Here is a 14,529-nt window from a genome sequence, read left to right as displayed (position 1 = left end):
TTAACAAAGAAAAAAAAATTTAAAACACACACACACACACACACACACACACACACACACACACACACACCACGCACACACCCAGCCCCCCAACATCAAATATAAGCCTTATTGATTAAAAGTTAATGCCTTTAAAATGTTATTCTAATAACACGCAAATGTTATGATAACGTTACCGTTAAATGTAAAAGGGATGAAATCAAAAAATAGACCATTAACACATTTATACGTTAATACATAGGCCTATAGTTCCTAAGGTTATTATCTCTATATATGGAAACTTTCTGTTAACAATGAAATGGTGTTTAAAGGATAACACTAAAATTTAAAAAAAGCATGCTGAAATATATCTTATGAAGTGTGGCCGAATGCTGCTTATATAATAGATAGGGTCTATAAGGTCGATCGTTGAGCCGAAAACCACCAAAAATAATCCCTCAACATGTGTGAACAAACAATATTAAAAAAGAATATTAAAAAATTCGTTCGTCAGCGACTAAAAATTTTTTTAAATCGCTAATTAAATAAAATATTTGTTATAAAGATGGTCAACGCTAGCGTTAAATCTGACTAATTAATTCCTAACACTAACTACTCGTTGGAGCACGTGATCAAAAATTGGAACGGTTATGATTTTAAATGAGCTGCCGCCGGCGTTTCAAGCTCGTGGAGTAAAAGCCAATACTCGGGCGATGCCGCATTTCCAAAGAAGTCAACAGTTTCCAGCAATCAAAACACTCAGTCCAAAGGCTTGGTAAGTACACATTGTTCAGCCTGCGCTAGTACAACATTCTCGGGGTGTGATAAAGACTAAGTTCATATTTACGAGTTCATTTCCACGTACCTTGTGACGTCAATTTTTCCCACGGTCACGGGTTTTTACTGATTTTTGATTGGTTAAAACTGAATGGGGAGATGTTCAATTAGCATACAAAGAAAAACAGCGTAAATAAGACGACTGTCATTCTAGTTTGTTCACTGTCATATATCTGATTTCTGCGCTGTAGTACAAGAGCTTCATGCATTTCTGAAAGGATTCACTTTGTTTGTTGAGAAATGATCTGGATTAGAACTTCCATCAGACAGCATGTCGGGTTCATGGAGGGATTCTTATACCACTGCACCACTCCAGTTGATTTGCCAGAACATTGTTTCTAGACGTCTTTAAGGCAGGTAAGCATGGTAAGGTTTGAATTAAAGCGCATTTGCGTGTATTACATGCTATATTCACTTGGGCTACATCTGCAAATAGTTTTCTCCATATCTGGCCCGCCTAATTCAGGGAAGCATCAATGAATTGACGAACGTAGTGACTTAGAAAGTTTACAACTGCCCACTCTCTCAACTCAGCCATCGCAAATAAATAAAGATGTTGTTGTTGTCATGTTGTTATATCATTTTTCGTTTTAAATTTCTAAGCCTTTATACACTGTAGGCCAATTAACGATTCATCATTAAATATTTAATACCGCATTATTGCAATACAACATTGGCCTATCTCACTAATGATTTATCTGCTGTGTTTACCCCTACTCTCATCATGTGACCAATGATACTGCCTATTATTGGCTCACAACAGCTGTGACATTAATTCAAAATAATGAATATGAATTATTAGTTCCAGTATGCTGACCGAAATACTTGGATAGGTCATAATGATCATTGCTTCATCTCCTGCCAGATATTAGCCTAATGAATTCAGGGGAAAAGTCACATAAATAGTATACCACCCACTTCTGGGTTACCCAGTGGTCGCCGCACTCTTCTGGGTTGTATAATAATCTGCTTTAGTGGATTCCCTACCCTAATTCCTGCCATAATCTGTGATGAAAAAAGTAAATTCCACACCTTCGTAGTAATTTTAAAAAAGGCACGATAAGAGTTAGCTCCTCAATTTGTTGGTTTCGAAAGAGCTGGCTAGCCGCTAAGAATGGCGATGGCGGTCAACAACACTGCAAGTGCTCTGTCTTGGTAGCCCAGAAATAGCGTCTTGTTGTTTTAAAATAAAAATCAAAACGTCCCTGGAAAAGAAATATGCTGTTTAGATTTCATGTCAGAACAGTTTTAGGTACATGTATGTAGAGCGTGTATTTCTGTTTTCAGCACGAGTGCGGCTTGTTAGATGACTAGCGGTCGTGCAGTCATCAGTACGTCATATCGACAGTTTTCTCAAACTACTGATCTGTGTACGTGGACTAATAAATAACAAACCTGAAATTCAAATAAAAAAGAGAGACTTCCCAACCAGCCTAAAGTTAACACCCAACAAATATAATCTTAATATCAGTACACATATCTGCATGTACATATTGATGGTAAGATTTCATTTGCATACAGATGTCACAGCCTCCAAGATATGCAGACTCGACACACTTTCTCCTAGAATATCTGGCACCGGTCTAATAGCTTCACCATTCATACTTATGATTAACATGGTCAAATAACTTAATCCCTAGAAGTCACCATCATTCATTTCACTTTAGTACATGTCAAGTTAAATTGAAATTTAAAAAATTAGACAGTTTCGTCATCTGTGTTAAGGAAAGGCAATGATGAAGAATTGAAAAACCAAAATTTATTGTTAAAATACCTGCATGTTTTATTGCGAATATAAAAATGTGTGTTCTCTCATTTCCAGGTTGCTGTTTGTATGCACAGAAAGCACGTTGTAAGTGCCTTTAATTCAGAAGTACCAATGTGCACGGTACAATCTTATGATTCCCTTAAAACTAATGCAAATGTTGACAGTACCCACAACACAAGTTTACACTTGTCAGCACATATAAATGGTTGGTGTTAATTTTTTTCTTTGGCTCACTTTTTTTTAAATTTTTGCATGCACGAGCATGGAACATTACTGTCCATTGTGTCCTCTCTGTGTGGGAGATTTCATGACTCTTAATCACCATGTTAGTCAAACATGATCTCAGATTCCAAGTGTATTATCAGTTTGAAGGATGTGGATATAGCACAAATAAATGGTCTTGTTTCAAAACCCATGTCAGTTGGAAGCATTAACAGGCATTACACATTTTGAAGGTCAAAGTATCAGTATGAAACCTCATCGGCATATTCATGACAGTCAAACTTCTCGATCTGCTTTACCCTGAACAGTATTTAAATTACTTGAACAGTAGTTAAATTGCCTGAACAGTATTTAATTTACTTGAACAGTAGTTAAATTACTTGCTAAAACTTCAGACTTTTAATAGTGTGTCTCAAACTGCTTTAAATGTTATGGCAAAGAATACTGATGACGTGTTGAAAGAACATTCGGAATTCTACAAACACTCAGGCCAGGATCGTTCTAAGGGGTTAGGATGAGCACCTACTGGACAGTATTCCAGTTGAGTGCTTGATGGAATGATTCGATACAAAATATCACGGGCAGTGTTTTTATAAAATATAATATGATTAAAAACGTACAGCATAGAGAGTAAAACCGGAGCAGCGACGACGGTGTGATAGCGTTGTAATCAGGTGCCACCAGTTGCTGTTGAGTTTGGCACAACTCTAAAGCAAAGGTCACTCTGTAAGAGAATACAATCATATTACACCTCTTGTAAAGCTTCTTTATTGAAGTCCACAATTTAAGTATTAGATGGAAAATTCTCACAAAACCACTGACGAATAAGTAATGTTTGATATATGTCACGGAAAATACATTCATCATCTTCCTTTGTTTCAACGGAACCCTCGGGCTTTGCAAATCATGCGTTATGCACACGGCATAGAAATTGTAAATCCATTAGGCACGCATATAAGAAACATAAAACACTATGTTTTATGCAACTTTTGGAAATTTACCACTATAATGTAAATCGAAACTCAGTGCAATATGCCTGAAGTGCACGGCAAAATCTGTCTTAAAAAGACATGGCAGCCGTCGTCCCCTTGGAATCTTTATAAATACAGTTACTAAGCTTTCGACTGAAGGAGTGGTTATTAAAGTGGATGAACAAGACTGAACAACTGATTGAAGGACTGATTATGGCCCCAGATGACACCCCTGATGCTAATGCGCTTGGTGATTTTAAAGAAGGGTGGTCATTTGCTTACAAAAATGTCGCACCTGTCACGTTTGAGGAGGTAGTTTTAATGTTACCTTTACAGACGAAAAACTGTGTGAAAGGAAGTATGATGATTATCTGCAGTGTTGTGATAAACTTGAGAATGGAAATCTGTCCGAACAAGCTAAGCAGCATTGGAGCACCTTTTGAGGGATGAACAAGGAAAGTGTTTTGTGTTTTCCTCCTACTTTTGATCTAATCCAGAACTTAGTCCATGATCCAGTGCATGTGTTACTGGAAGGTATGCCGCCATTTGAAATGGCCCGCTTGCTCACTTCTGTCATAGTCAGTAAGAAATATTTCACACTTGCATGGCGAAATGGTCAGATAAGGTCCTTCACATATCACAGAGCAAACCTGAGCTCAGCAGAGTGGTCATCCAGGGTTCAAACCCTGCTCAGACTGGCTTGATCTCTGGTCTTACGCGGGGATTTCGGCCAGTAACCTGTAGATGGTCATGTGTTTCCCCCGGGATCTGTCCGGTTTCCTCCCACCATAATACTGGCCATCATATAAGTGAAATATTTTTGAGTATGGCATAAAACGCCAGTCAAATAAAGAAATATACATGTATTATCCACTGCCTGATCGAGGGTCGATACAGGATTTGCTTCGTCATTCTCTCCCGCCTCTTTCTGAACATATTGCATTTTATGAAGCAGAATCTCAGGTGCTACTAAAACAATCAAACAATCAAACTACTTTCCATATCCATCACACATTCAGATCAGAATGTTTACATTGCAACACATTATCTTCTCTTGGATTACTTAAAATATTCTTTCACATGCTAAATACTATTAGTTTTGGAAACATAGAACAGCTGGTTATTGTTGCTTTCATGAATTACAGGGATAGTTAATACAAATGTGGCTCAGTTAGTCATGCCAGTTAAAAAAGGTTTGGTCTGCCTCAAGATTATGTCGAAAGTCCATTGTAGTGCCCAACTCACCAGTTTGCGTCATAGACGTTTTAGAAAAAGGTAATGTAATAAAGCCCGAGTACTTCTTACCGGTTTTGGAAAATTCCCTTTTTGGAAATGACGTTTATGCAATATGCCCGAGAGTGTGAAATAATTCTGACAGTAGGCCTATTCTCTATACGGTTGCATGAACAAAACCAACTCTTTATAGCGTCATTCCTAGAGATGCATTACCCCAACTAGCTGATGATTAAAACTTAGGCAGTAAAAAATGTACTGCTCTTCTTAAATGCCTTGCTCTTAATACTGTATACTTTTACTTCAGTCTTTCTTTATTGGTAAAGCAAGGCAGTGCACATGTTTTAAAGCCAACGGCTCAAACCCTCGATCTCCTTCTGATGGATACTGCAGAAAGCAATTCGAACTCTCTTCAAATGATCTACAACCTTCAACTTCCACTGACTCCTTCTCATCAAGAATAACTTCACACTATGAGAATATGAGAGAAACATTACTGAATTACGGAATGAACGCGATGGAAATCGTGGGAGAAATTATATCAGACTCCTTCTGGGTGATGCGGAAAACTGGTTGCAGTGGAAAAGAACAATAGAAGATAGGAAACTATCTCCAATTCTATCTATCCTTGTTTTGCACAGGAAGATTTTGTAAATGCACTTCCACCTTTACCTTTTTTTCTTTCTATAGCTGCAGGCTGCTTAGGCATCACCTGATAAAGTAATAAGCCGTGTGAGGATAATGTCTGGTTGGTATGATTCTCAGTCCAAGCACTATGAAAGCTTTGGAACTACTTTGCTGTTTGATATGCCTGAAACATCGCTGCAAATGGTTGCTGTTAGGGATCACTCAACTGCGCAGGAGCTTCTCTATCTTTTTAGAAATTCTAAACTATAATGTGCAGTGATATTGCACATTTTGGTGTGTTTATATCAAATTGTAAAATGTGTTTTAATTGTGTGCTGGGCCTGCTGCTTCGCGTTTTCTGGATAAAATATCATGAACACAATTTGTTGCAGGTGCTCCACGAATTTTTCTGCCAAAGAAATGCTCGTGATCCTGACGACGTGAGAGAGCAAATACAAACGGATGGAGTGGGTCATGAACATTGTTGAAGGTTAATATAGGCCAATGGATGTGAGTAAAACTTCCTGTTTTATTTGTTTGGCTAACAACACATTGATTCTCGTTTACACCACATGACTTGTGTGTTGATTTAATATTAAATCATAAAAATAATATGCTATCGATTCTTGTGTGGATGAGTCACTCAAGGAGTTAAATCTGCTAACATTAATTATACATGCTGCGTACATGTACATGCAAGTAGCTCTCCGACGAGCAAAGCTATAAAGTCGTGTTAACCTTTTTTCAGGACAGTGGCACCATCAGTGCAATACTACTTATTCAAAAGCTTGAGAAACTCGTCATTCAGGATCGTTGACAAAGGGAGAAAGCAAAGCATGTTCTTCCATTACCCAGGCAAGTGCAATTTTCATATACACTCTTCTATTAAAGTATTATTATTAATTGTTAACCTTTATGTTGAGAGCAAGCAAATTCCCTTTGCATTTTGCTAAATGCTGATCTCAGTGTTTAAGAAATGCAATAACGGTGTGTGGATAATGGAGTGTGTCCAGATAGCATGCTTACTTTTAAACCTGACATACAAATGTGTATGGGGAATAACTCTTCACATATAACTCGCACGACATAGTTTTTAATTTGATATTATGAAGTAAGGGGAGACATTGTGAGAGTGAAGTAAACTGGTGTCGATGACTTTGTAATGTTATTGCCTGGGTAAGCTTTTTGTTATGATCCAAATGGCCAGAGGAAGGATTTTACGCGTTTATGTTTAGATTTGATTACATTTACATAAATCTTAAAGGCTTCTTGAAAATGTTTTGAAAAAGTAAACATCTTAATTTTGAGGTTTGATTTTATTTCTCAAACTTATTAGGTTGTGAACTTTATGTTTGGCTCACCTAATCGCACAGTTTTCACAACCTCTTCAAGAAACTTAATTCATTAGCTGAACAGGCTTTGTAAAAGAAAAGAAAAGCATTTTTATTTTAATATCAATGATCTCACACGTTTGCCACTGTTCCGCCCGTCTGTTTTTTTATGAAAAAGATGGTAAGCATAAATTATTCCAGAACCGAGCGTCCACTGTTTTTCTCTCGGTAGGCCATGGCGTCAGAAAATGGATCTTGATGACTGATAAGCATATTTATCTGATGTTATTATGACAAAGTTCTTCCAGTTTCTAGGTGACATGAGACGTTGGTTCAGTATCATTCTTAGACAGGGAATTTTCAAGATTTCCCTGTTACCATTATTCTCAGAAAAATTTGCTGGAAACCATATGCCTTCCATCAATATGACATTGTCATAATTAAAAAAAGTTTGCCAGTATAGCTTGCCAACGACGCTGATTTACTCTGGTATCCTCCACCCATAAGACTGTAGCTCCCATCGTGTATGTGAGAACTTCTTGAGGATGGTGTAAAACAACAATCAAATACCACATAAATATAACGAAGTCATGCCTAGATTTTCGGTGCTTATTGGTTTGTCTCACTGTATGAACTTGCTCAATTTGGGATTTATTTTAGGACTTAAACAGCTGAAAATTCACCTTCATGGTGTAATGCGAGAGCACATTTAGCAGCTTGTACTAAAACATAGAGGTAGAGGATCAGTGATTTCCCCCAATTACAGCAAACAGAATGTCTGACCATAAACGTGAAGCAATTATTTATAATTGTTTTATTCTGCAGATTCAGCAGTTTCGAAGAACCTTTACATTGCACCCTTGACACCTCCATCTCTGCGAATTTTCCGCATTTGAATGTTCTTGGTGATGGAGAATTCATCTTTGAAAACACGTTCTGTGTCTTTGACAGCCTCATTCTACTTATTGCTGTGTACTATGTTTTTGATATGTCATATCCGACGATATATGCTCTCTTTCTGGGTTTACTGCAGCACTGGGTGCCGGAGTACCCGTACGCCGAAAGGAAATGCACCAGCTGAGTAAAATTTTCTGCAAGTTGTAATAGTTGATTTGAGTGCCATGAGACATGCATTTAAAAGGCATTTTAAATGCTAACAAGATAAAAAAGTAATTCCGTGATTCCATTTTTATTCCTTATTAGTTGTTTGCACAGTAGATACTATCACATGACAAACTAAATAAAATCACCTGAGCGTTTCATTGTCTAAAAAAATACAAATTAAGGTTCAGGGGCCCGTTTTCACAAAGCGCACGTAACGTTACGTGCACGTATTTTCCGTGGCAACCAATATTGTAGGTATTACGTCGACATGGTAGTTACGCGGACGTAGCAAAACGTGCGCTTTGCGACACGGGGTCCAGGTTTTATGGAAAACTTTGACGACATTTAATCTGGTTAAGTTTCAAACATGCGGTTGATGCTAGATTTCCAAATTTAACGCAGAGATACGTTTGACACTACATGTAAGTATTTGTGTAGAAACATACAATTGTATGAATGATTTAATCATTGAAAGTGTTGCTGAATCAGAAACCTGCCTTCTGAATTTATGTTCAGAATTATATAGGAGAATGCATTTCCAAATTTATAGAAAATATTATTTTTATTAAATATGAAAACTTAATGTATCATGTTATAAAGCGTAGGTCAGTTTCATATAACTATAGGTAAATTTCTGTTTGTCGTATTGTCTGTCAAACACATGTGGCCATGAAAAATTGGACACTCCAATCGCTGTTTGGTAACCTTTAATACACTGCATCCTCAAATTTTTTTTACAATGGATGCAAATGATATCAGTATTCCATTCTTCGACATTCTGATAAATAAATCTGGGCGCATTTAAAGTACGAATACCCAGCTGTGTCTTCATTTTAGCCCCAACCACGCGTCACACACATTTGAAAATATATCCTTGTCACTGGCTCGACGGGTGTCTAGGGCCTACTATATACGGCCTACTATATCGTCATTATTTATCTATGAGGAATAAAGACTGCCTTACTCTGTAGGGGACAACTAGAGGGATTAGCAGTCGTTGGGATAAGAAAATCTTTATCTCACAGAACAAGTGTTTTAAGACAAATCCCACAAAAAATTGCAATCAACATATTATTCCTTTGATACCTACTTACAATCCCCAAAATAATAATATATTCCCCATAATACTAAATACGTTACCTATATTGAACAATAGCGCTAAAATGAAGCACTTCCAAATCTACAATTAATAACAGTAAACGACGGAGTCCAAATGTGAAGAAAAAACGAGGACATGTTTCTGAGAAAACGATTTGTAATGCACGTGTAAATAAATGTAACAAACCGAGGTGTGAAGGTCCGAGAGTTAAAATTATTAGAACTGACTCCATATTGATTTTTAAAATAAACTTGTCTTATGAATCTAAATATATTGCATACGCACTTATATGCCCGGGTGTGTGTCAGACAACAGATTTAAGGTCTCTGCTAACCGTACATAGACAACAGATTTTCAATAAAATCACTGTTTTCGTCCTGTTAATCGACATGTTAGTCAATGTTCTCTATCTATAACGCCACATTTCAAAGCTTTCCCATTTTACAAAGCTCTGGATGGTTTTTTTTAGATGTTCAAGAAACTTTGTTTATGAGTAAGTATAAACCGGGCGGAACGGAAGCCATCGGCCAAATATCCCGACCATTTTGACCACATTTGTGTATTAATTGACCACACATTGATTATATATTGCTCTGTATAAAGTACTTTATAATGAACTGTATTGTTGTTCGATTCTACACTAATTTCTAGAGATTAGTGTTATTATCCTTTTTTATCTTTCTCTGTATATAGCTGTTCACGTATCTCTGTCACGTTGTCCTAGTGACCATTTACTCCCTGGAAACGTGCTTATATACAAAGCCTGACGAGATGTTATACTCCATATTCCTTCATAAGAACAAGACTTTGGAAACTGCACTCGGAACACAACGATTTTTTTCTTAAATAAATTCATTTATATATTTGCATGCATATATATTAACCGTAAGGCGTTATTTACGATGTACTTTGATTAGGCCTGGCTCTTCTATATAGTTAAGCTGACCAAGGCATATGATTGAATTTCCCAGCTGTTGTGGCCCTCATTAAGAACAAAGCTACAGGCAAGCCCTGATCATGGAAGTGTATAACAGATCAACTGTCTTTATTGAACCGTCTGTTATCTAATACAACGAACACAATATACAGCTGAAAGAACGCTATGATAAAAAACTATTAAATGTTACGTTGCAAAGGTTACATTGCCCGTCCGAGCGTATAAATCTCAACATCATTTAAATACATTAACCCTATTTATTTAGGGGAAGACGCGACATTTGCCTTATCTATAGAGATTGCCATCAACATTGCTCTAATTCCGATCGATGAAGGCAAAATTTACTGTCTCTGATAATACGCCGCCTACGAACATACATGTAGGTGTTTGTATCCGATGGGCTGTTTTACCGATCAATAGAAAAGATCTAGAGAGCACGTAGATAGCTAAACAATCTGTATGGTACGAAAGAAAAGCGAACTAGTGAAGTAAGCATTGATCAGTGGAAAGATAACTTCAAAGGATATATAAAAAATATCTTTTTTACATTTTTTTCAAAATGCAGTTAAATCGGTTAAAGTTATGCTGTTGGTTTTCAATGACTATATTGATTAAGCCGGATGTCGGTGATGTCAAACCAAGATTTTGTTCCATTAATTTCAGTCAAAGTACCCCTTGCAACTACATGGGCAATCGCTTCCGGGTGGTTCAGTAGTATGGTGTAATGCACAGAAATAGAATTACTTGTACCTAAAGTATGTTTATGTATTTATTTATCTGATTGGTGTTTTAGCCCATTCTTAAGAATATTCTCTTATACGACGGCGGATAGCATTGTGGTGGGAGTAAACCGGATAGAACCCGGGGGAAACCCACGGCCATACGCAGATTGCTGACAGACATTCCCACGTACGACCAGAGAGGAGGCAAGCATGACCTGGACTTGAACTCACAGCGACGGCATTTCTTGGTGAGAGGCTCCAGGGTGAATCTAAAGTACAATGGTGTACTTACTGTACACTATATTAAATGTACCTGTTAAAAATTGAAGTGCTGTTATTCATAGTGCACTTTATCGAAAGACAAAGGTAAGATCAAAATAAGATTATTACAGTTTAAGGCTTTTTTCTGGGAAAGCCCCAGTTGTAATAGAAATCTGATAACGTGAAGTAAAATAATTTCTACATATACATGGCATCAGTAAGAATGTTGTTAACTCTTCCAAACTATCATACTGGTTCACGCAATCAACTTTGTAAAAATCGGACTAAAGGAGAATATTTGCCAGGACCACTGCAGCTATACATTCACCATATGGCATGAGATTGAGATTTCGAGTGGATTTTTATCTTTATATGAAATAAAGCTCAGCCTGTGAGAAGCGAGAGTGATCAAACACACAATTAGGGGACGAAGAAAATGGGAATCCGACATCCTGGAGCAGTTAAATGCTGGCCTCCATACACAAGAGTATAACGTTAATACACGGCATTAATAGGAACAATTCCCGAACATTATTGGAGAATGGAGAATTTGTTATTAAGAATACTTCAAATGTAACAGATGATCATCAAACATCTAGCTCATTTTCATCGCAAAATGAGAGTTTGTTAAGGGTAAGACAAGGAGCAGTTAAATATTGGCCTCCAAGGCCATTAATCCATTCACCTATTCATTAATTTAGCCATCTGTCTATACAAATCTATCCACGAATGGCATACGTTTAGAACAGTTAAATACTGACTTCCAACTTTAGAACTGAATTCCATGCTGAAGCAGTTGAGGGACCCACCATGTTTTCCTAAAATAATTCCTAAATAAGAAAGACTTATCTACAGATATCGTTAAAAAATATTGTTAACCAAGGAAGTGACGCCGGCCTGTGAAGCAGTTAAATTCTGGCCTTCACAATAACGGAATTTATTGATACAGTAAAGATATCTCCTATAGACATGATTTGCGTATAGAAAGAAACAAACAAGGAGCGGTTAAATGCTGGCCTCCAGGTATAGTATAATAGGTGATTACCTAATATGTGATAATTTTATATTTCACTGAAGTAATCCCAGGCGCATGACACATGTGAAATGGAGTCTTGAATATATTAAATCGGATGTACTTTCGCAGGGTGTTTGACCTCCAACGACCTAACTTTTGTATAACAGCTTCCGGTATTCCCAGAGAATTAGTTGTACATGCAGCTGCGATTCTGAAGCTGTGTCTTTTATAGCGTTGTGGGCTAAGCCCAATAAATTTCAACGCAGTCTTTAAAGTGCTGGAAAAATAATTTTAAGACACATGGGAGCCGTTGCTAAATGGGGAAAAAAGGGCCGGATGAGTGTCGAGAAATGTTTAAATATGTCTTAAGAGACCTAAGTGGGCAGATGACAGACTTTTGAGAGACTGGGAGATGTATATTTATAGGGTGGAAGTCGCTGTTTTTATAATGGTACAACCGCAATGTAAGTGCAGACAGATCCTCATGTGTAGTGTAATATTCAATGTACCTAAATGGTGTCTCTTCTGTTGTTTGGAGTAAGTATAATTTCACCTATACACAGGAAAGCATGAAGAGCTAAAAGAAACATTGCCTTAAACTTAATCTTAGAAAATAGGAAGGGAGAACATTATGTAAATTTCTTAGCAATTTTTATTAAATAGGGAGTGTGATAGGCACACGGGTGTCGCGAGAGGGTTTAAGCCTTTTTGATTCTTTGAAATTTTTTTTTTGGATTAGGAAATGGTTTGTTGGGCCTTGCAGACTGTCAGTTTGATGCACGAAACTAATGGCCGAAATAATGGAACAGATAGTGGCAGCACTAAAATTCCTCAGAAAAAGATAAGCTATGCACGTTGAAATTTTTGTCGGCGTTAAAAGAAAACTGGCTGATTGGGAAATCTAGCCTGCTGGAAAGACATGAGTTGGTGTACCATTCTCCGATAGCTCTTTTGAGTGCTCTTTTCTAAAGAAACTTGCGCTAGTTTGTTAACTACAGCCTGTAGCGCTTTGGCGGAATATTCAGGAGCTGAGGTACCAACCACGCGCAAGGCGTCGGGCTTCCTGCAATTGAAAACGGGACAATCGATCAGCTACTAAGTTTAATTTTCCACTTATATGTTTAGAGTAAAATAAATATTATATGTCAGAGTCGTTAAAACTAGTCTCCGAACCAGTTTCATTATGACTGGCGACCTGAACGACATGATGTTAATTATCTCCGACGGCCACATTATCAGTCATGAATAAACTCCTGTGATTTTTTAGTTTCAGGCTCCATAGTTCGATTGCAACAACAATAGGGAATAGCTCCTCGTCTATAATGTGAAGGTGCTTAGTGTCTTCGTGTCACTGACCAGTAAACCACTGATTGCCCAGGACAGCAGTAAATCCACCATGTACACCTACTGCATCAGCGTAAAGACAAATGTGATCTGACGATACCCAGGTAGAAAACTGAAAACAAGATTTCCCATTAAAGTTGTTCGGGAAATTTAGCCATGCTGACATGTCGGCTCTAGCTTCCTTACATAAACGCACGTAATGATATGGGTTAGTAAGACCCACTGTTAGGTCTGGCCTACGGCGGAGGAAAGCGCGCCCGGGAATAATGACTAAGTAGCGAAAGTTTAGATATCCAAAGAGAGACTGGAGTTCTAAAAGTGTCGCCTCTTTCCTAGATTTTAAATATAAAAGCAAGTCACCTGCTTTATTCAGTTTATCTTGCGGAAGACGAGCCTCCATCTTGCTTGAGTCTATTTCAATGCCATATACTTGAATTACCGTAGTGGGCTGAACCGTTTTTGATTGTTTAATTGGAATCCCTGTCACATCACCGAGTAGAAGAAATTCTGAAGATCTTGACTGCATTTAATGGAATATTTGGGACTTACAAAAATGAAATCCTCAATCCTATGTGATACTCCAATAGCCCTAAAATATGTCTGCATTATCCACTGCAAAGCTGAACCGAATGACTCAAAGATCTTACAAGAGGAAGATGCGCCATCGAAGGTCGGCAGCAATCATAGTAGTAACCGTCGTTCCATCTAAAACCTAACAGCTGGTAGTCTCGGGGATGGACTGGGATGATGCAAAAGACATCCTCTATATCAGCTTTTGTCATGAGGTTATGTCTGCCTTGCGACGATACAACATTAATAACTGTTTCTATAGACTCATAATTTACGGAAGGAAATTCCTTAGGTATAAGTAAATTTACTGAGGCCGCCTCAGGATATGACAAATCATGGATGAGGCAAAATCCCCCCTTTTCTTTTGTAGGAATAACACCAAGAAGGGAACAGATTAAGTCCTTAAATGGGGGCGTAACAAAAGGGCCTTGTATCCTGCCCAGCGAATGCTCGTGTTGTAGCTTTGTGGTAACAATAGCTTGATGATCCTTTGTCGAACGATGGTTGTA

At 37.6% G+C, this 14,529-nt stretch overlaps 1 long non-coding RNA gene across 1 annotated transcript; it reads left to right on the top strand.

Moving 5' to 3' along the window:
* The first annotated feature begins 72 nt into the window (after positions 1 to 72).
* Positions 73 to 6,450, top strand: LOC135465758 (uncharacterized). The gene is made up of 3 exons (XR_010444064.1): positions 73 to 2,668; positions 6,030 to 6,147; positions 6,386 to 6,450. It is a non-coding gene; the product is annotated as an uncharacterized LOC135465758 (long non-coding RNA).
* The last annotated feature ends 8,079 nt before the right edge of the window (positions 6,451 to 14,529 follow it).

Source organism: Liolophura sinensis, chromosome 5 (assembly GCF_032854445.1).
Source record: "Liolophura sinensis isolate JHLJ2023 chromosome 5, CUHK_Ljap_v2, whole genome shotgun sequence".
Taxonomy (NCBI): Eukaryota; Metazoa; Mollusca; class Polyplacophora; order Chitonida; family Chitonidae; genus Liolophura; species Liolophura sinensis.
The sequence above is the reverse complement of the archived record's forward strand: the minus strand, read 5'-3'. Positions and strand labels throughout refer to the sequence as shown.